Source organism: Mirounga angustirostris, unplaced genomic scaffold, assembly GCF_029215605.1.
Source record: "Mirounga angustirostris isolate CCGP_5_RB_7025 unplaced genomic scaffold, mMirAng1.0.hap1 SCAF_1, whole genome shotgun sequence".
Taxonomy (NCBI): Eukaryota; Metazoa; Chordata; class Mammalia; order Carnivora; family Phocidae; genus Mirounga; species Mirounga angustirostris.
Window position 1 is genome coordinate 1,053,926 of NW_026991709.1, and position 20,558 is coordinate 1,074,483.

A 20,558-nucleotide genomic window follows, 5' to 3' on the forward strand; every position below is an offset into this window, starting at 1 on the left:
AGAAGGACACAGCAGGGAAGGAGGGCCCTGATGGAGCAGTCCCAGTCCTCCTAGCTATACTCATTACAGGTGAGATTTAAAGTTCTTTTTCATATTTGCCAAATCTTCCAATTCTGCAGTGAGTTGTTATCTTAAGGCAATGCAGAAAAACACCCTATACAAATGAAATAACCAAGTCAATATTACAGAAAATAAAAGACCTCAAAGTAAATAAAAATTTCAATAGTCTTGTTAGCATTGTCTCTTAATGTCCTGATCTTCGTGTGGTCGAAGGCCCGGTTTGGAGATGCGCAGGGAGTGGGCTCTGCTACTAAGTAGCTGTGGGAGCCTTGTCCCCTCTGCAAAACTAAGTGGGATTCCCGGGGCTGTCAAAGCACAGCCATCACACAGAAGCGGCTTTACTCCAGACGACTGCCCTTCACCTCACTCTAAGGAAGTGTGGAAAGTTCTCAGGGATGTGCAAATGGAAAACCGAGTCCTTCCAAAGCTGCACTTCCCCTGGGAAACGTCCTCTGCCGATGAGCTCCATTCCAGCTCGGCAGGAAGCCCACAGGAAGGCACTGCAGGACTGGCTGGATTGGAATCAGCCGTTTCTGCTCCAACCAGCCCAATGCTCCTAACAGCTCCCTCCTCACCTGCAGGAGAGGCCACAGGTGACCTCTAAAAAGCTCACTGCCTTGACTTCACCATGCCTCCGGGAATTCCCAGAATCTGTGCTGCAACCCTCCAGAATCACAGTCTTGGCAGCCAGCTTGCGCTGCTCGTGGCAGCCAGCTTGCGCTGCTCGTCCCAGCCTCTCAGCCCAGCAGCCTGGGGCCTCCTCTCCTCGCTGGGAGCCCGAGGTGCTGTGCACACAAGACAGGGTGTCACTCGGAGCCAGCCCCCCCCACCCAAGCATGCTTGCTTATTTCCAGAACTATCAGCCAGGTTCCCCATTTGCCAGGAGGAGAAACTTGGACGACACCAAATCCAAGAGGAAAGAGGCCCAGTACATACATACAAGGCGTTGTTTATATGCCTGAATTCCAGAGGCCTTCCCCTCGGGATGTCTGTGAGAATTAGATCCGGATTTGCACAATTAGAGTTGGTCCCAAGCCAGTGGGGATTTGGATGTCCTCTAAGAAGCAAGTAGTATAACAGCTTTAGTTTAACAATCCAGCACTGAGAGAAAAAAGATGACCGGGCTCACTGCTCCCACACTCCGCCCCTGTGCCCTGCAGAGTGAGAACAGGCCTCAGGCCCCTGATATGCACCCTGTTGCTCTCTGACCTCATCTCCTGCCCCCTGCCCCTCACTCACACTGCTCCAGCCACACTAGCCTCCCCGATGCTCCATGAGCACGCCGGACACATGGCTCCCCTCGGCCTGTAGCCCTTTGTGCTCCAGTGCCCACAGGGCTCGCTGCTGCACCTCCTGCAAAGCTCTGCTCAGATGGCCCTTGTTAGGGTGGGCCTAGTCAGACTGCAGGAGCACTCCCACACCCCTGATCCTCCTTTCCCTCCTCCACGGCCAGCATGCCCACCTGACACACTATGATGTGTTTACTTAGTATATTTATGTTTTGTAAGCCCCACATGGGTATGAGCCAAAGGAAGCTGGGATTTCAGAAAAGTGCCTGGCACATCACAGGCACTTGGTAAATATTTGCTAGATGAATGAAAGAACAAACGAGGCCTTTGTTCCGCTTTGTTATTAAGAACTTTCCTCTTCTAATAGCAGTCAGGACTCCGGTTCCCCTCCAGCCCTAGATATCTACTGTTCCCCAACTCCTCACCACCACCACTGTCTCTCCCAAGGGGGCTGCTGATTAAGTCACGGCCCCTGCTGCAGGCTACAGGCTCTGGAAGCTTGGGGGACTGTGGCACTACTGCTCTCTGACCGGGATCAGCTGAGCGCAGGACTCCGGGGTGGCTCCTTGGGGCTGCCATCAAGACCACCAGGAAGGGCAGACACTGAACTCAGAGCCCATGTCTTACCAACAAGGCAGCTCCTGCTTATCCTACCATTGTGAAGGGACTCAGGCTCATGAGGTCAGAGGCTTGGGCTCAAATCCTGGTCTCACCACTGGTGACACAGTGGTGTCGTGTCGCTGAGCCTTGGAAAGGGGGCAGAACAACAGTAGCTACCTCCCAGGGCACTGTGAGGATGGAGTAAGGGATCAGATGGGAAGTGTCGCGATCAACAAAGCCAGAACTAATCAAGCACTTCACTAACAAACTGCTATCATGACTACAGCAGGATTCCACGCAAGAGTGCTGAAAATCGCGTTTCCTGCTGAAAACCTTTAGAAAACAACATTTATAAGCTTTAGGAAAAGACATCTTAAGGATTTAAAAGGAATCATTTCAAGTTGGTTTTGCAAAACTGGAGTCAAGGCCACAGCCTGGGCTCACCACCACGGCCACAGCACACACCTGTCGCTGCTGGCTGGTGTGTGTTGCGGAAGCGTGGGACAAACGCACGTGTCCAGCAGTGCACCCTGACACCGGCCCTCAGGCCCCCTGCTGGACAGTTTGGTCAGGCTAAGGTGGAGAAAAGTGTTTACCAGAAAAGGAGAAAACGGCTTCTTCTTAAATCTTGGTTCTACAAAGGTCAGAAAGACATCATGCAAATCACTGACACTGTTGGTGCACTCTGACCTGTGAAAGGTCCCTCATGTGATGGGAAACCAGGCCGTAAGGAGAGGCAGCAAGACACATGGCTTCAAGACCTTCAAAGTCACCTGACTCAGAATCACTGAATTTAAATCAAACCTCCATAAAGGCATTATAAGAGGCACTACTTACATGGAACCATGTGAAGATCTCTCTCTGTAGATAGCCCTGTAAATGGGTTAAAAAAATAATTTTAATTGGAAATCATACACAGAAAATAACCCAAAGAATAATGTACCACCGTAGATGCCAAATTTTATCAAACCAAAGGAATTTATTAAAAGAATGTACTCATAAATCAGTCATTTAGAAGGTCAAAGGCAGTTTTCCAGAGGAAAAAAAGTTCCATAAAAGAGGTCAGATTCTAAACTGAGTTCAGAACTTAAGATACGGATACATGCTCAGAGCCCCAGACTCCCCTAAACCCTGACCCACAGTCGGAAAGCTGATTGAAAGTGTTGGGAAAGTTTGGGAAAGTATAGATTCTCAATCCCTTGGGCCCATGGGGAGTGGTAAGGAGAAGACTGGGGGGGTGGGGGGGCGGGTAGGTGGGACCCCTAGGGCACCATGTGGTCTCAGCTCCGAGTCTGAACAGTGCTTTACCTGGACAGGACAAGGCACTCTGCCTTTGCAAAGACTTAATGTGTAAGTAAATGGCACTACCAAAGGCTCCTACAGGCAGCCCAAGGCCTGTATACAGTGATGACTGAAGACCGGAGGAAGAGTAGAAACCCCTAACAGAGGACGTCCATCCACTTCTAGCTGAGACAGAAGCAGACACACAGACCAGATTGACAATTAAAACCCAGACCAAAGACATGAGACAGGGTTTTGAGACACAGGACATGATCCCCAAGGAAGGAAACAAATGTGATGCATCCTGACTGCCCAGCCTACAGCTTGGGGGAAGTTTCTGCCCAGCCTACAGCTTGCAGGAAGGAGGAACCCAGGCAAAGCCAGGGGAGTCCTGAGGTGAGAGAATAATTGAAATTCAGGGACGCAGAGCAGCTAGAAATAGCAGGGTAGAGAACCCAAAAGGAGAGAGCTGCAGAGAGAAATGCTCCAGAGACCTCTGGGTGAATCAACTTGAGGCTTAACCTAGACACATATCAGCATGTGTGGATGAGCAATCTATCTGAGGCCAAGGAAGGAGCCAACAGAAAGAGCAGGATAAACAGCAGCTGTGACTCCGACAGCTCTAGGAATCGTTCACACTTCCAACAACCAGATGAGGAAACCTTGTCACATGGGGCCACTGGCTGAGCATCTGGAAGAGCACTGCCTCAGCAGCAGGGCCATATTACCACCAACTGAGCTGACATACTAAACCAGGTACTGCATAACAATGTCCAACAACACATCACCCAGGGATCTCAACTTTCCAAGTAACTTAAATGCATTTCTCCAAGAAAGTTTAAAATATTTGAAAAAATACAGACCCCAACAACATAAAATATACAATGTCTTTCACGCATTCAAAAATTACCAGGCATGCAAAGAAGCATGAAAATATATCTCATAATGAGAACAGTTGATCAATACAAAATACAAGGAAATAATTAGTACACAAGGTCCTTAAAATAGCTATTATAAAGACCTTGTATATATTCAAGAAGATAGAGGAAAGCACAACATACTAAGGAGAGACATGAAAATTTTAAAAAGCCCAAGTCAAACATCTGAAATGGAAAATATACTTGATGGGATTAACATCACATTAGACACTACAAAAGGAAAGATTAGTCAATGTGCAAACAAAACAATCTGAGCAGACAGAAACTATCTCAAATGAAATGTAAAGAAAGACTCCCCCCACACAAAAAAAGCAGAAATATAATTGGATACACACACACACAAATTATGTAAATATAATGTAATTGAAGATCCAGAGGGGGAGGACAGGATGGGACAAAAAACATATTTCCAAAAATAACGACAAAAAAATGTTTGAAATTTGATGAAAATTATGAACCCACAAATCCAAGAAGGTCAACAATCCCCAAGCAGAAGAAAACGTGAAGGAAATTAAACCAAGGCACATCATAATCAGCTTACCTAAAGAGAAAATCTTAAAAATAGCCAGACAAAAAAGAAACATTATGTACAGAGGGACAAAGACATGGTGGACAGAGGAGTTCTCAGAAACAATGCAAGCCAGAAACCAGTAGAATGACATCTCTAAAGTAATGAAGGACAAAACTGTCAACCTGAAATACCATACATAATGAAAATAACTTTCAAATGCAAATGCAAAATGAAGACTTTTTCCAACAAACAAAAGCTAAAATAAATCATCACCAACACACTTTAACTACAAATAATATTAAACTAAGTCCATCACACAAGAGGAAAACAATATCAAAAGGAAATCCAGACCTACAAAAAGAAATGAAAAGCACCGGAAACAAAATTCATGAATAAATATACAAGCCTTTTTCTTAATTTTAAGATTGTTTTAAAAGATAACAGACTATTTAAAGCAAAAATAATAACAATGTAGGATGGGGTTTATAAAATGTAAAAGTAAATGCCAAGAGAAGTGAGATGGAAGTATACTGTTGTTAGGTTTTATACTCTTAAGTGGATTAGTATAATATTACTTGAAATATTTTTGAAATACTTGAAATATCCTTATCACCACTTTTGGTGGTGCATTGCATAAGGATATATGCAATGAATCTCAAGCAACCTCTTGAAGAGATATCACTAATAAGTTAGCAAAGGTGCTAGAATTGATCATAAAAAGTACTCAGTCCGGGATGCCTGTGTGGCTCACTCAGTTGATTGTCTGCCTTCAGCTCAGGTCATGATCCCAGGGTCCTAGGATTGAGTCCCACATTGGGCTCCTTGCTCATCAGGGAGCCTGCTTCTCCCTCTGCCTGTCACTCCCCCTGCTTGTGCACATGCTCTCTCTCTCTCTGTCTAGGTGACAAATAAATAAAATCTTTTAAAAAATAAAAATAAAAAGTACTTAGTCCATTATAAAGCAGAAAAAGAGGACTAATAACAACTGGGACAAATAAAAAAACAATGGCAAAATGATAGGTTTAAACATAGTCATATCAATAATCACATTAAATATAAATGGTATAAACACCCTAATTAAAATGAAGAGATCTTTTTTTTTTTTTTAAAGATTTTATTTTATTTATTTGACCGAGAGAGACATAGCGAGAGAGAGAACACAAGCAGGGGGAGTGGGAGAGGGAGAAGCAGGCTTCCCACAGAGCAGGGAGCCTGATGTGGGGCTCGATCCCAGGATCCTGGTATCATGACCTGAGCCGAAGGCAGACGCTTAACGACTGAGCCACCCAGGTGCCCCTAAAATGAAGAGATCTTAAGAGTGGATTAAAAAACCCAGAAGATTAAATACAAATATACAAGTAGGTTGAAAGAAAAAGATTGGAAAAAATGTACTGTGCTAGCCCTAATCAAAAGAAAGATGAAATGGCTATATTAACATCAGAAAAAGTAGGTCTCAGAGCAAAGCAAAGAATACTATCAGAAGTAAAGGGCATTACATATTAATAAAGGGTCAAACAACTAAACAGAAGATCAATAAAGGATATTTAGACTCAAACAACACTATCAACCAACATGACCTAATTGACATTTACAGAGCATTCTACACAATAACAAAACAATACACATTATTTTAAGTGATCATGGAATATTTTCAAAGACCATATTCTGAGCCATTTTTAAAAGTCTTAATAAATTTAAAAGATTGAAATCAGATGTAGTGTGTTCCCTGACCACCATGGAATTCGATCAGAAATCAATAACAGAAAAATAGAACACTTATAAGTAACACATGAGTCAAAGAAGAAATCAGAGTGGAAACTAGAAAGCATTTTTACCTGAGTAAAAATTAAAACACAACATATCAAAATGTGTGGTACACAGCAAAAGCAGTACCATGAGGAAAATTTATAGCACTAAAATGCCTAGATTAGGAAAAAAGAAAGTTTTCAATAGCCTAAGCTTCTACTATATAAAACTAGAAAGAAAAAGAAAGAGCAAATTAAGTCCAAAGTAAGCAGAAGAAAAAAATTAAGAATAGAAATAAATGAGCTGAAAGGCAATTAAGAATAAAAATACAGAATTATTAAATCATTATGTTGCATATCTGAAACAAATGTAATACTGTGTCAACTATACTTCAATTGAAAAACAATACACAAAATTAATGAAATCCAAAATTGGTTCTTTGAGATCAATAATATTGATAAACATCTAGCCATACTCACCAGGAAAAAAAGAGAGGAGACACAGATTACCAGTCTCAATAATGATAAATAGAATACTACTACTGATACGAAGGCCACTAAAAAGATAGTTAAGTCGAAACCACCATGTGGAACCATTTCACACCTACTAGGATGGCTATAATCGAAGCAGCAGAAAAGAACATGTGTTGGGATGCCTGGGTGGCTCAGTCATTAAACGTCTGCCTTCGGCTCGGGTCATGATCCCAGGGCCCTGGGATCGAGTCCCACATCAGGCTCCCTACTCAGCGGGAAGCCTGCCTCTCCCCTCTCCTGTTCCCCCTGCCGGTGTTCCCTCTCTAGCTGTCTCTCTCTCTGTCAAATAAATAAAATCTTAAAAAAAAAAAAAAAAAAAGGACATGTGTTGGTGAGGACATGGAGAAACAGGCACCTTGACACATCACTGTTGTGAGTGTAAAGCTGTGCAGCATCTATAGAAGAGTTTGCCAATTCCTCAGAAAGGTAACAGAATTACCACGACTCAGCAATTTCACATCAAGTTACACGTCCAGAAGAACTGAAATCAGGGAGTCAAACAGATACTTGTTCATAGCCTCATTATTCTACAATAGCCAAAATATGGAAACAACTCAAGAGTCCATCAATGGATGAATTGATAAACTGTAATATATCCATACAATGGAATATTCTGCAGCCATTAAAAAAAAGGAAGTACTGATCCACACTACAACTCAGATGAACCTTGAAAACATGACACTAAATGAAAGAAGCCGGGCACAAACAGTCATACACTATATGATTCCATTTATATGAAATACCCAGAATAGGTCAATCCAAAGAGACGGAAAGCAGATTTGTGGTGTCCAGGGGATGGGGAAAGAGGAAATGGAAAGTGATTACTTAATCAGTGTGGAGCATTTCTCTGGGATGATGAAAAAGTTTTGAAAAAGACTGAAACTGGGTGGTAACTGCACAACACTGTGAATGCACTGAACTGCACACTTTAAAATGATTAATTGCATGTTATGTGAATTTCGTGCCAATCAATCAATAAATAAAACAGAATGTAATAAGGGAATGTTAGGATCTATGTCATGGCAATAAATTTAATAACATAGAGGGAACAAATGCTTAGAAGAACCAAGCTATCCAAACTCACTCAAGAAGGTTATAGATAACCTTATATGTATTCAAGAAATTGAACTCAAGTTAAAAACCTTCCTACCAAAAAAAGATGGCTTCAGTGGTGAATTCTACCAAATATTCAAGGAAAAAATAAGACAAATTCCTTACTAACTCATCGTGAAAATTTAATATAAGAGAACACTTCCCAACTCAATGAGGCAAGTATATTAACTTGATATCAAAACCAGAAAAATACACTAAAAGTAAACACACCAATATTCCTCATAAATATAGTTGCAAAAATTCTTAAATTTTAGCATATCAAACCATGTAATATAAAAAAAAATACGTTATGACAAAGTAGATTTCAACCCAGGAATGCAATTGGTTTAATATTTTTTTTAAATCAATATAACTAAGTTATATGGGTGGGCCATATAAACAGACTCATAAAGGAAACTATACAATTGTCTCCACAGACGCAGAAAAAGCATTTGACAAAATTCAATTATCACTCATGAAAAACTTCTCTGCAAACCCAGACTGTTAAGAGCATTTTCCGGGCCTGACAAAGGAGCTCCAGCTAGAATACACAGCTAACATCATATATTACGGTGAGAGAATTACGGATACCCTCAAGATCAGGAACAAACCTAAGGATGATGTCCCCTCTGAGCTTCTATTCAACAAGATGTCAATCGCATCAAGGTGATCTATCAATTCAGTGCAATCTCAATCAAAATCAGAACAGGCTAGCTACGTGGATTCTAAAATGTGTATGGAAATATGAAAGAAATAAAACAGCCTAAACAACTTTGAGAAAGGGAACAAAGTGGGAGAACTTATACTGCCTTATTTCAAGATTTATTATAAAGCTACAGCAATAAAGACAGATTGATTAAAAGGAACAGGGTGGTCCAGAAATAGTCTACACTTTGTTAACCACATTTTTAGTTTTCTATGTTCTTATGCTTTGACATCTGGGCCTTGCTGACCCTAGAGGGACAGTCCCCCTAGAGTTAGCCAGTTCCAGATAGGATAAACAACTCACCCCGGGAGCAAACCAACCAATCCCACCCCCCCAACCTCCTCTATGGGGCTCTCACTCTGGGCCACCATCCCCCTGCTCTAATCACCCCAGGGCCAGGGACCAGATAACCAGGGACAGTCCCTATGCCCTAGGGCCTGCTGAAATTGTTCAAACTAGCCAAACTTAAGCCTGCAGACCCTGCCTCACCTGTTCCTCCCATAGAAACCACAATAAAACTCTTGCCCACATTTTCCCCTCACGGCCTCTGCCTCCTGACGGACCCTGGTGCTTCCTCGTGGGGCCCTGGGTGGCCTGCCTCCTGCTTCTTGGGACCTCTGAGCACAAACTTCTTCCTTCATGACAGTCATTTCTGTGTCGGCCTTTCTTACCACTCCTGATTAAAATAAGTCCCAGGTACCCTTGAAAACACAAACACATGGCCAAATGATTTTTGACAAAGGTTCCAAGGTGACTGAATGGGTAAAGGATAAGATTTTTAACAGATGCTGAAACAATTAGACACCATTTTCCAAAAAAAAAAAAGGATCTTGACATTTTCTTCCCATTCTATATAAAATTATTCAAGATAGATCACAGACTTAAATACAAGAGCTGAAACTATAAGACTTCTGAAAGAAAGAAAGAACAAGAGGAAATCTTACAGACCTCTGGTTTCACAAGGAATTCTTTCGTGATGCAAAAAACATGATGTATAAAAGGAAAAAAATGGATAAACTGGATGTTATCATAATTTAAAACTTTTGATCAAAAGACACCGCTATAAAAATGATGAGTGAAGCGGCAGATCAGAACAGTGCCCCATAAAGGACCGTCCAGAACACACGGAACTCTCAAAATTTAATAAGAAAACAAAAACCATTTTTAAAATGGGCTAAATATTTAATCAAATACTTCGCCAAAGTCAACATAGGGATGGCACACACACACATGGAAAGCAGGCCGTGCAGACCCGCCAGCACCCAGCACAGGAGTGGAGGGTGCAGGTCACATGGAGAGTTTTCCTCCAAATCCTGAATGCCATGGGAGAAGAAATTTAAAAGAGACAAACCTCCAAGAGGGAGACCTAAATGTCCAAAACGGCTGCACTGTCTGCTGGACAGGGACAGGCAGCCCTGGCTGGATCAAGTGCTCCCAGCAGCTTGCTGAGCACCGGCAGGAGGAAGCGCAGGCGCCGGGGGGTGGGGGTGGGGGGGTAGGCACACAGTGAGCACCAACCCCTCAGGCCTCCAGCCTCCAGCTTCTGGGGTTGGACTGGGGGAGCTCTGCTCCTCTCCACTGACCATACTCCCTTCTGCAGGTGAGCCCATCCAGTCCATAGCCATAGATACACATTTTCCACTGGACTCCCTAAATCCAACTCCCTGCCCTGCCCTCGCCCCTAAGCTTCGGCATCAACTGCCCACCTGACCAAGCAACTGGGATGTCTAGATCTAAAGTCCAAGACCAATCCCTGACGATCCCAAGGTAATCGCACCTCAGGTGCTCAGCCCCCTGGGAGTCACTCCAATCCTTTTCACCAGCCTCCCTGACCCATCCTCCAGCAAGTCCATCAGCTCTGCCTTAGCACAGCCTCTGACCTAGCCCTAGTACCCACCGTGCCCACCATCTGCCCTTCTGCAGGCTGTAGCCTCCCAACCAAACCCACCTTCCCGCAGCCAGAATGAGCTTCAGACACCCCACTGTGCTGAGGAGTAACACCACAACCCCTTGGAGGGAAGGCCGACAGGCACCACTATTCTCCAAAGCACATTTCAGCTACCCTTTGCTCACTGCCCCCACTGCCCTCCCATGTTGCTCTCTCACCACCCACCACTGCTGCAGCCACACTGTGTGTAAGCTCTGTCACGCCACCAGCCTGACCACCACCTCCTCTGAAAGGCCTCCGGGGCCACCTGGCAGGTGCTCCCCAACTCCTTGCCAGTCTTCCTGCTCTGATCCATCTGCCATGCACCATCGCATTTTTAACTTATTTCTCTTGACTCTTGTCTCTCACCCCCACCAGAAATGAGCCCCATGGGGGCAGGGACGGAGCTCCAGGAAGAGCACTAGGTGGGAGGCAAGTCCCCTTGCATGTTGGACAGACAGGTGCACGTGTGAAGAGACATAAGGACAGACAGGCAGTGCACCAAGCAGGGGCCTGCACGCAGGTCAGGGCTCCCCTCCCTGAGTGAGGGGCAAGACTCCGAAGGACAACAGGAAGAACTGTCCGTGTGCTGGGAGGCTCGACATCTGTGGGTATTCTCTCTTTTTTTCAAAAGAACAGAATAAAATAACACTTACTGGATGGGGAGGGGGAACAAGAGAAGACATTGTACCTACCATGAGAGACTTGCAAGTCCAAACACAATCAGTGTGGGTCTGATCGGACTCGGTCACTTGTTCAGAGTTCAGGGCACTGTGGCGCTCATGTGGCCCAGGCGAACACCGCTGCTAACCCCCCCATGGGCCACATGAGCCACAGCCCGGAGTGCAGGTTTTCTCCTTCGTCCCTGGTTGGAACATGAATGACGCTGCAGCATCGCAAATGCAACCACACATAACCACAACAGAATTTAGCATTAGAAACACATTTTAAAAGCACTGACTAGAAATGAGGCAAAATGAACAAGCAAAATTCTATTCCTTTCGTGAATTTAGCCATAGATGCAAATAATAGTAATGTTCTTATTTGAACTACTGTTTGTAATTTCCCTGTTAGGTGCAGAGGAATTTTGTGGACTCTTAGTATTCCAACCAGAGCATCTACCAAAAATAGAAGCCCTCCTTTCCTGAAGGTGGTTCTCCCACAGCCTCCTCAGACCAGAACAGCATCTGTGTTCCAATAGCCTGAAATCACTCTGCTGACAACTCAGGGAGGGAGGGTGTTCTGGAATCCACTGAGGTCCCCATCCCAACCACAGGGCCCCCTGCCATTTGCCTTTTCCCTCACCCATGGCCAACCACACAAATCCACATATCTGATACCCGTTGTCATCCTCACACTCCCATGGATGCTGCTGACATTTTACATCAGAGTTTTAATATTCATGTTACAGAATGGCCCGACCCATGGCTATGAAGGCAGGACCCCACAGGCTCCACTTCTCCTTCCAACATGGAGTTGGCTTCTGGGGCTCCCCCATCAGAGGAAGATGAGCGAGCAGAGACCAGCAAAATGGGGGCAGTGGCCATGGACCACCATGTGGAATGTTTTAGGCCACCACTTCCAAAGGCCACTTAATAGTGACCTGGGGTAATGCTAGTGGGTTTGCAGCGGGACACACTTGGAAATGCAGCTCCCAGGAATCTGCTCATAGGTCCTGTTTGTCCTAAATGGGAGCTCACATTTTGACAGATCTCAATAAAGGAAGATGAGCAAATGCCACTTTTTTACCCATAGACCATACTAAAGATCTGACTTCAGGAGGAAAACAGCCTTGACTCCAAATTTCTCCAGATCCGAGGGACAGAGTATCTCACTAACCCACCCCCTGCAGCAGAATGAACTTCGAGTTCTTCAGTGCCAACAAGAGTCAGGGGTAACTAGGGTTTAAAAGAGCTTCTGTAGTGGGGAGGATGGGCAAGGATGATTCAGCTTCATTCTCATCACAGAATCCACCAATGCAATTACCCTTTCTAAGTAATTATACTCTTAGAGATGGTCTCAGGAGAAAAGAGAGGGAGGTAGCCAGGGGGCTGAGCTTCTTTACTCCTCCACCTCAAAAAATAGCATCTAGAGTTCAATGCATGGTGGTGACATGGTCAATAAGGCCAAGAAGCACAGACCTTGAGAGCCCCTGCATAGTGGGCCCACCTTGCCCCCTGGCCCAGGACAGCAGGCCCTCTCATCTGGCCACACACCAGTGACTATGTGCTTCCACTGCTTAGAAGTTCAGGCTTGTGCCCAATGGGGAGGGTGTATTTTTTTGTTTCATTTTTCCATTTAATAGATCATACTCTGTGAATACAGATTATGTACATCCATGCTTCAACATTTTTATATTATACTGACAAACTTTATTCACTATGAACTTGCAATCATAAATAAAAGGATTTTTGTTTCAATCTCAGTTAGTAAACGGACTTATTAAATTAAAATTTTAAACTACATTATTTTTACCTCCTTGGCTTTCTGAGTGTGGGTCACTCTCATTACCAGAATCAGACACAGGAGATCTGTGTGGGCTCTCACCAGGCACTGAAGTTGCCTAAAATACATCTACTAGACTTTCTGGACAACTCCCCAAATACAAGGTTTCAATCAGTGACAGAGGGTGAGTCCTGCACACCCAGGCCCCGGAACACCTGACAAGAGAGGCTGCCCCACATGGGTGTCCCGCCACGCACACAGATTCTATCTTTGTGACAACAAGTATGCATCCTGTGACAACAAAACACATGCCTGCTCTTTGTACAGAAAGTGCAGCGAAGTACAAGAAATATATATAAAAGCACCTGCAACTCCCAGACGAAAACACCGACAGCAGTAAACTTTTATTTTCTTCTAGAAGTTTTTCATTATAACATTAACCTATACATATTTTTTAATTTTTTTAAAGATTGATTTATTTGAGAGAGAGAGAGCTCACACACACAAGAGCAGGAGGGGCAGAGGGAGAGGGAGGGAGAATCTCAAACAGGTTCTGTGCTGAGCACACAGCCCAGCACAGGGCTCGATCCCATGACCCTGAGATCAGGGCCTGAGCTGAAACCAAAAGTTGGATGCTTAACCAACTGCAGCACCCAGGAGCTCCCTATATATTTTTTAAACAAAATGAAATAATTATATGTGCTTTTAGAACAATGTAATATATCTGTGTCTGAAATATCTGTAGAAAATGTTCATAACAGCTTGTTTTTAGGCTTTTAATAATGTTTATTGATACCTGAAGAAATCTGTCCATAAAAATAAAACTTATCTACTATTTGAAATTACTTGCATTGCTTTTATGCTTAGAAAATGCTTCTGCATATCAGAGATCAGAGTAATTTTCATATAATTCTTCTGCAATTAAAAAAACATATATTATTTCTCCTATGATTATAAAAGTGGTATTTGTTCAGTTAGGAAAATTTAGAAAACTCAAAAATGTGTGAACATAGATACCAGCAGTGGTCCCAGATCTCAGAAACAGATACCATAAGCTTTTGGTTGTATCTCCTTGAGGCCTTTAAAATACACACACACATACACACACACAGCACACACAAACCCCAATATTTCATGTCATATATACTGTTTTTACATGTATTTTGACTGCATATGCTGGGTGCATTTTTTCATGCCATGAGTCATTCCTACAAATGCTAACTGCTGCCTAATATTCTCTGTGTTATAGAAGAACAGTAACTGAATTTACTAAATCCTCTATTATTGGGCCTTCAGGCTGCTTCCACTTGTTAATTATTTAAATTAATGCTGCAGTGAACATCCCCTATGATTGTTTCCTGAAGACAAATTCTTGAGAGAATTTTTAGCCAAAGTGCCTGAGAATTTCAGAGCCCCTGACACACAAAGATGAAGAGCCCCCAGGCCCCCACATCTGTCCAGTCACTTTCTGAGACACCAAGTGACACGTGACAGTCTGGTCTCTGTGATTCTGTGCCAAAACTCTATTATAAACTTCCCCAAAATATATGCCAATAAGGCGGTCAAAGAATGATGTGTGTGCATTTATCCGTTAGTACTGAGGGGCAGCATCTTTCCATGTTTGTTGGTATCTCCTTCCATAAACTGCCTGCTCAAAATCCAGCAACAAAGTCACTGGGTGTGAATCTATGAAACACATGAAGATAAAAAAAAAAAAAAGGAAGGATGCACATAAATTTTTGGTCAAAGGCTCAGCAAATTAAAGTAAATAGATTGTAGAAAAGAATAAATTCAGGTATTTTCTATATTAGATTTTAAAAACTTAATGGACCTAATAATAATCTAATTGAATTGGGAGGCAATCATTGTGAACTCAGAGCCACAACAGGTCTGTCTTCAGTTCACTCTTGAAAAGTGGAACCCTGGAGCCGAGATTTTAGCCTCTAACACTTTCCACCAAAAACAAACGAACGAACAAACAAAAACAAAGCTCTTTGCCAAGCAGCTGTTTCCACAACTGGAGGCAGAAGGCAAAGGGCCTACAGTACAGAGGTATGCCCAGAAATCAAGGCACCCCCACACATCGGGAGTGGCCCTGGGCAGCAACAGGGGCCCCAGTCAGGCTGTGAGCATCAGCGCAAGACAGAATCATTATTAGATTCTAATCTGAGACAGGAGCTCAGGGTGAACTCAAGGTCCAAATGATCTTAGACAAGTGACTAAGTGGCGCAGTCTCCCAGTGACCCGGTCCCGCCGGCCTGCAGCTCTACCACTGTGCTGCAGGAGGCTACCTGCCCAAACAGAGCTGCACAGGTGAGCTTCCATTAAACCACTGTCACCCTGCAAGGGGCACAGTGATGGGGAAATTAATTGAAACTACAGCACCTGTATTTTTTGAGGTTTACATATAGTAATAAATTTCATAATCATTTTATTTCTGCATGCTTTTTTTTACTGTTAATATATTTTAAATAATTTCTAACACTGCTTAAATTATTTTTAAAATTATATATTATATATATAATATGCAGAAGCATTTTCTAAGCATAAATATATATTATATATATATATATTATATGTATTTAACATGTTAAGTCTTAAATACAGAACAAATAACACCAAGTGTCTCTCTTTAGGCACAAAAGCCTCATACATGTTAAAGCCCCTCACTATTTTCACATCAGCTTATCTTTTAGTTATGGATCTAGAGGCCCTCTCTACTAACCATTGGCTACCACATGTCCCCACTTCCTTTTACCAGCCTCTGAATTTGGGTATTCTATAGAAGTTTTGAAATCTGGAATTCTTGCAGTTTCCAGGTTTGGTATCATGCTGGGAGAAGTCATACCCATACTTTCTGTGGGGGTTCCTCGGTTGTTTCCCTTGGCTTTCCCAGTGATGAACCCTTGAGCCACCCAACAGCTGTTGGCGACTCACCCCACATCCACTGCAAAGCACCCCCGTTTCCCACAGCCTCCTCTCACATGGCTGACAACACGTCCCTAATTCTGAGACGAAGTCAACCCAACCTCAGGGTGAGAAATCATGAACAACTAGCTTGATAACAACTGCGCAAATCCCACAAAAAGGACTTGTTCCATGAGTTCATTAGGCAGGGTTTAATACCAGCCAGGAATTTGCTCCCACATGAATCCCCCTTTTCATGAGCGGGGCTCTAGAGTCTCTACTTTGTTCTGCTGAGCTGTTGGTATCTTTCACCCGTAATACCAACTGCTTTGATTTCTTTAGCTTTACAGAAAGTTTTGATATCAAATAGGATAAGCAGTCATGCACTGTTTTCTTTTCCAAAACTTCCTGGCTAGTCTTATACATTTTCTTTCCTTGTGACATTTAGAAGTGGTTAACCAATTTCTATAAAATATCCTGTTGCAATCACATTCATTTTTTGATCATAAAACATGGTAGGTAGATGGCATGACTGGGAGCTGCAGAGTAATGACTGCGGGCAGCTCGCTGCTCCATAAATGTAATGAGGACAATGACCACATTTTCATAATTAACTGTTTAAGGACTCTGGGAATTAACCAAAGGCCTGCAGCAATCCAAGGATTATTCATTTATGCAAGAAAATTTGGATTTAGGTAAGAGCAGGAGCTTTGCAGCGCTTTGCCCAGGCCTCCTCCCTGCCCCTCCCCAAAGCCCAGCCCAGCAGCCACAGCCCCACAAGGGGCAGAACTGGGCAGGAGCTCCATCAAAGCTGTCAACACTTACATTCAAAAATGAAAGAAAGATCCCAACTCAGTAACATTAACTTCCACCAAGAAACTAGAAAAACAAAAGAAAACTAAACCAAAGGTAAGCAGAAGGAAATAACAAGCCCTAGAGCAAAAATGAGTGAGATCGAGAATGGAAAAACAAGCCAAAAATGGGTTCTTTGTTTTTGTGGTTGTTTTAAAGATTATTTATTTATTTATTTATTTGAAAGAAGGAGGGAGGGAGGGAGGGAGAGAGAGAGCGCTAGAGGAGGAAGGGGCAGAGGGAGAGGGAGAAGCAGACTCCCTGTTGAGCAGAGAGCCCCATGCAGGGCTCAATCCCAGGACCCTGAGATCATGACCTGAGCCGAAGGCAGGTGCTTAACCGACTGAGCCACCCAGATGCCCCAAAAGTGGGTTCTTTGAAAAGATCAACAAAAGTGACATGTCTTCATCTAGACTGACTCAGAAACATAGAAGACTTAATTACAATTAGGAATGAAAGAAACGTTACCGCCCAACTTATGAAATAAAAAGGATTACAAGGAAACCCTAAGAAAAATTTTATATCAACAAATTAGATTAACTAGATGAAGTGAACAATTGCCTGGAAAGAAATACAAACTACTGAAACTGACTCAAGAAAAAAACAGAAAATCCGAGTGTAGATACTGATACAGATGATATGGGATAGAGGCTGTAAATATTTCCATGGAAGAGAATTAAGAATCCACAAATAAACCCCTGCATTTAGTCAATGGTTTCTGACTGAGAGTGCCAAGACAATCAACAGAGAAAGACTATATGTCTCAAGAAATGCTGCTGGGATGGCTGGACATCCGCGGGCAAAAGCACAAATTCGGACCCCTGCTTCACACTATACACAAAAATTAATTCAAAGTAGATCAAAGACCTACATGCAAGAGCTCAAACTATAAAGCTCTTAGGATAAAGGTGAAATCATGACCTTGGTTAGTCAATGGTTTCTCACATGTCACATCAAAAACACAAGTGACAAAACAAAACAAAATAAATAAATGGGACTTCATCAAATTTACAAAATTTTGTGCTTCAACAGACACTTTCAAAAAAGTAAAAAGACAACCCACAGAATGGAAGAAAGTTTCTGCAAATCTGGTAAGGGAACAGTACCCAGAATATATGAAAAATCCTTACAACTCAACAATAAAAAGACAATTCTATTAAACAATGGGCAAAGGATTTGAATACTCCTTTCCGCAGGGAATGTATATAAACAGCCAATAAACAATTGAAAACATTCTAAACATCATTAGTCATCAGGGAAATGCGAATCAGAATCACAAGGAGACAGCATTTCACACCCACCAGAATGGCTATAATCAAAAAGACTTGACAAAAGCAAGTATTCGTGAGGATGTGCAAATACTGGAATTTGCTGGTGGGAATATAAAACCGTACAGCCATTTTGGAAAACACTGGCGGTTTCTTAAAAAAGTGAAACATGTTATTGTCATGTGACCCAGCAATTCAACTCCTGTATAACCATAAGATTGGAAAAAGTACATCTACACAAAAACTAGCACACGAATGTTCATAACAGCATTATTCATAATAGCTAAAAAGTGGAAACAACCCAAATGTTCATCAGTGGATAAAACGATAAACAGTATGTTGTATATCCATACAGTGGAATATTATTCAGCCATAAAAAGGAATAAAGTACTAATACATGCTAAAACATAGATGAAACTCGAAAACATTACATAAAGTGAAAGAAGCCAGACACAAAATGTCATATACTGTATGATTCCATGTATCTGAAATGTCTGCAGTGAGTAAATCAGCAGAGACAAAAGATAGATTAATGTTATTCAGGGACTGGGGGGAGGGGAGAACGGGGGGTAATGCAAACGGTACAGGGTTTCTTTTTAGGTCGTAGAAAATGTTCTTTTTAGGTCATAGAAAATGTTCTGAAGGGGCACCTGGGTGGCTCAGTCATTAAGCGTCTGCCTTCCACTCAGGTCACGATCCCGGGGTCCTGGGATCGAGCCCCATGTTGGGCTCCCTGCTCAGCCTGCTTCTCCCTCTCCCACTCCCCCCTCCTTGTGTTCCCTCTCTAGCTGTCTCTCTCTCTGTCAAATAAATAAATAAATAAATAATCTTAAAAAAAAAGAAAAAGAAAATGTTCTGAAATTAGATAGTGGTGATGGATGCAAAGCTCTGTGAATATACCAAAACATTCGATTATACACTTTAATGGGGTGTTAATTATATCTCAAATCAAAAAAATAAATATAACAGGAATCTATGTACTTACCATGAAGAATAAAGAGTAGTCAACATTTTGCTTTATTTACTTTAGAACTCTATTAAAAATGCACGCAAATAGCACTAAAGCCCTAGACCCAACTGATAACCCCTCCTTCCCTATAGGTTGATAATGACAAAATCTAAACCATCTTTACTTAATTCAGATGTTTATACCTTTACTGGTTATGTAAATATCCAAACAAGATACCATAATATACCCCTACTTGGTAACTTGGCTTTTTACAGTAAACCCTGTTACTGAGATTTATGCATCTTGATACACGTAGATCTAATTCATTCATTTTAATGCTGAATAATTTTTGACTGTATGAATAAAACAGATGCCTGGATCGCCTTACTGAGGCCAATTAGGTAGTTTCTACCATTTCACTATTACAAACACAGTAGGCCCATATCCTTGGCACCTGCCAGCATCTTCTAGAGCAAATACCTGAAAATGGCATTGGTGGGTCATATTATGTGCACATTTTCCACTTAGTCATGTAACCAAATTCATCTCCAAAGCAGTTATACCAATCAGTACTTCCAAGAGCAAGGTGTAAGAGTTCCCATTTCCCCCACACCTCACCAATATGCATTAACTGACTCGCCAATTTGATTAATATGAAACGATCTCTCATTGTGTTAATCCATTTATCATGGATTCACAGAAAAATCAGTGTTCACACAGGTTTATAAAAACCTTTTTGGTTTTCTCATTTTGAATTGTCTTTTTACAGCCTTTATCCATTGTAGGTTTACTCCTTCTAGATCTCTGATATTAATCCTTTTCATGTTTTTTGACTTTCAAATGTTTCCTCCTGTCTGTAGTCTCTCTTAATTCTATAAAAAATCTACCATACAGATGATTTTCCTATATAATATAGTCAAACAAACCAGTCTTTTTCCTTACAGTTAGTGCTTTTTGTGCCTGGTTTAAGAAATTCATCTGCACCCAGATGTCACAAAAGTCTTTTGTCTTCTCATCTGTACGTGTTAGTTTTGCTTTTCACACTCAGGATTTTATTCCATCTAGAATTCAGTCTCATATAGGAAGCACTTGGTAGGGATCTAATTTTATCTTTACCATAGGGTAGAAGATTATCCCAGCAATACTGACTAAAAGGTCTATCTTTTCCCCATTGACTTATAATACAACCTCCAGTATTATGCATTCCTATGTGTGAGTATGGTTGTGTGGGGGGTGTGTGGGATGTGTGGGATGTGGGGGATTTGAGGGGGGGGGGCCCATGGGGGGTGTAGATAGGTGGTGCGTGGGTGTGGGGGGTGAGATGTGGGGAGTGGGGTGTGGAGGGTGTATGGTGGATATAGGTGGGTAGGCATGAGTACAGGGGGTGGTGTTTGTGGGGTATGGGTGTAGGAGATATGGGGTGTTTGGTGTAGGTAGGGGTGTTAGGGCATGTG

General features: G+C 42.4%; 1 protein-coding gene across 3 annotated transcripts in view; it reads right to left on the reverse strand.

Moving 5' to 3' along the window:
* Window positions 1-20,558, reverse strand: part of PCBP3 (poly(rC) binding protein 3) — a 267,570-nt gene that overhangs the window by 183,448 nt on the left and 63,564 nt on the right. For 2 of the 3 annotated variants that reach the window (XM_054504057.2, XM_064577794.1), the window contains exon 2: window positions 2,787-2,822. The exons of the other annotated variant lie outside the window; for it this stretch is intronic. The gene's annotated coding sequence lies outside the window, so the exon portion shown is untranslated. The remainder of the gene's footprint in view (window positions 1-2,786; window positions 2,823-20,558) is intronic. 3 annotated transcript variants of the gene reach the window in all.